Genomic DNA, 3,222 nt, shown 5'->3' with positions numbered 1-3,222 from the left:
CTCTTCCAAGGCTAAGAAAGGAAAGCACTGTTGAGGGGAAGTCTCTCCGTTTAAGCCATCCTAAAATATAAGACCACAATTAATGCCGATAGTGTAAACAGGTAAGACATTGGAAAAGTTAAGAATCGGGCGCCTGGGTGGCTTAGATGGTTAAACGTCTGCCTTTGGCTCAGGTCATGATCCCAGGTCCCGGGATCGAGTCCCGCATCAGGCTCCCTGCTAGGCGGGGAGCCTGCTTCTCCTTCTGCCTCTGCCTCTCTCTCTCTCTGTCTCTCTGACTCTCATGAATAAATAAATAAAAAACATTAAAAAAAAAAAAAGAATAAAGCCCAGTAGGCCAATCTGGGGATCCAACAATGCCAAACCTCCAGAAATCTAATTATCACTTTATTATATTCACTGCTATCACAAGGCAATAAAAATAAAGCCAGTAGTGCTTTCTTTGTCAGCATATATACTAAAACTGAAATGATACAAAAAAGATTACTGTAACCTTCATGCAAGGATGACATAGAAATTCTTAAAATGTTTCATATTTTTCTTATTTTTTTCAAAAAGGAATTCAAGAAGGATGAACCAGGAACTAATGGATTAATTACATACAGGGGCTAAGTGGGAACAGAGTGGAAGGGATTGTGGAGAGGGTGATGACTCTTTTCTGAATATATATTTATATGTAGTTTTGACATTGACTGAATCATGTTGTTTTATGTACTCAAAAAAATAAAATTTAAAGCAGAAGGAAAATAAAATCTCAAGTAACAGAAACATTATAATGTAACTATATCCCAAATTAAAAAAAAAAAAAAGCATAACTACATTGAAGGGGAAAAACAGAACTAACCTGAATAACTTTGGAACACAATACTTTGACTATACACCCTGAGTCTGAAGCCAAAAAAAAAAAAAAAAAACTATAAACAAATAATAGAACTCTAGTTAGATGGTCTATTCTTGATGGTAGTATGAGTTTACAATTCTGAAACTACCCTTCATGTATTGTAGGACTAAGCAAATGATTAAATATTTAGAGGATTAAATAAGCTAGATTTCTTACTGCTGGAGAAGGGAGTTACAAATATGGAAAGAAGAAGGTTAGAATGAATTCCATGGTGCTGAATTGCAATGAGAGTAGTTAGTATAAATTCATGAGTTTAAATGGATGGATGAATGGATGATAGATGATAGATGATAGATAGATGATTGATATAGATAGATAGATAGATAGATGATAGATAGATAGATAGATAGATAGATAGATAGATGATAGATGATAGATAGATAGATAGATAGATAGATAGAGAAAGGTGGATATAGCTATATTTATATTTTTTAGCCCTGCCTGTTGAGAACCCAGAAGGAAAGACACCAGCAGCAATGAACACATTCTAAATCCTGATCCTGGTTTTTAATATACCATCTCCCATTAAAAGGAACTGGCCTCATTGGAGATACAGCTGACTCTTTGTGTTGAGGCAGGAAAAGTAAAAAGTGAACCTGGAACATCTTGTAGTTCCAGAAAGTAAAACTGTACTTAAAAAAAAAAATGATGGAGGTAAGCCAAAAAGGACATAGGTGCCAGTTTGAAGGGTTTCCACTCACTAAGTATGAAATAAATTGAGTATTCAAATAATGGTAGTAACAGAATATGCATAGGATAAAACGAAATCTATGAATCTATACTTCCATAAAAAACAAATGAATAGGTAAATTAACAGGAGAAGGAAACATGTTTCCTTATATTACAACTAGTAAATGGAGAGAAAATAACAGTTATAAAATTACCATTTGGCAATTATAGCTTGTCTAAATATAGCCAATTGTCCTTTAGAAAGCCTGATGAGGATAAACATCAAATTAGTGGCACCCAGATGGATAAGATAACAAGAGCTACTTGTTTAGCAGATAAATCAGCAGAGAATTGCTATGTGGTACAAGAGCATCGCTTCTGTGGTGATCTCAGAAATATGGGCTTATACTTCCATAACCGATACTTCTTCAGAACTTAATAACTTTTAATATGACATTGATCCCTTTGTCATTTTTTTATCAGATTACCTGAATGTCTCAAATTCCCTTTGCTTCCATAGCACCCCAAAATCATAAATCATGTGTCTACTATATGGTAAGTGTTTACCATTTTCCTTTTGCCAGTATGCAGGCTCAACTCAAAATTATTAGTTTTGCCAGTTGGGAAAATAGAGCATTAGGCAATGGAGTTGATATGATGGCTGCACATTTCATGATGAATACTTGTCCTGCACAGGAAATATCTGCCATTTTCAAGAAAAAGCCATTTATAAACAACACTGAATCAGAATTCATTAAAGGAGTATTTGTAAGGGCAGTCCTGGACATACCTCCTGAGTTAGCTAAACAGTTATGTAATATTTCCCTTTATCCAGAAGGATTAAGATTTACACAATGTTAAATTGTGATATGAGAAGCAAAAAGTAGGATGACTTTGTAAGCAGTAGAATAAATGACAGAGAAATGATGAAAGTTGCCTAGAAGTAACAGAGACTGCACAATACCATGGCTGAAATTACAAAGGAGATTGTAAATGCCATATGGGCATAGCCAAAGAGTCATTTGCTACCATGGTAATGGAGATCACTAAACTTTAAAGCATTTACTGGCCTCACAAGGGCTATCTGTTCTCTGGCTAATACATTCTGCTGTTTCTGGTTAATGCTTCAAGGCAAAAAGGGGGAGGAAATCTCTTTAAAAAGCTGATTGGGTTTCAAAGAATGAACAAATTAAGTCTGAGTTTTTATTTATTTAGCTTTGGCTAAGTCATATTTGAAGCTGATTTCCATGAAATTTTCTAAACTCTAATAATGGGATTTTATTTTTTCCGTAATAATTATTTTTGCTTTAAGGAATTAGCAGGGTGCTTTCATGCTATCATGCAGCTGTTATCTAGAAAGGACACTGAACTGACGATTCTGTGCCAAAAAGAGATAGAACACTTTATGGTCAGCCCTTCTCTGGAGGAGCAGAATGATGAAAAGGAGGGACAATAAATCCTGACCTGACCACCCAGCCTGCTGACAGTAGTACAGACCTAATTGTTACTAAAGCAACTACTCAAGGTACCATGGTCCTGAAATGGGCAACTCACTTACACAACAACCACAACAAAACACTGTAGTATGGAAATGAGTACTTCTTGTACACAATAACAAATCACTTTCTAGAAAATCCCAAAACAGGCAGCTC

The 3,222-nt window shown here is 35.3% G+C and overlaps 1 non-coding gene across 1 annotated transcript; it reads left to right on the top strand.

Annotated features, from left to right (window-relative positions):
• The first annotated feature begins 433 nt into the window (after positions 1-433).
• LOC118547827 (U6 spliceosomal RNA) lies at positions 434-540 on the top strand. Its single transcript, XR_004923286.1, has one exon. It is a non-coding gene; the product is annotated as a U6 spliceosomal RNA (small nuclear RNA).
• Positions 541-3,222: the final 2,682 nt, after the last annotated feature.

The sequence above is a fragment of the Halichoerus grypus genome, chromosome 8 (assembly GCF_964656455.1).
Source record: "Halichoerus grypus chromosome 8, mHalGry1.hap1.1, whole genome shotgun sequence".
Lineage (NCBI taxonomy): Eukaryota > Metazoa > Chordata > Mammalia > Carnivora > Phocidae > Halichoerus > Halichoerus grypus.
The sequence above is the reverse complement of the archived record's forward strand: the minus strand, read 5'-3'. Positions and strand labels throughout refer to the sequence as shown.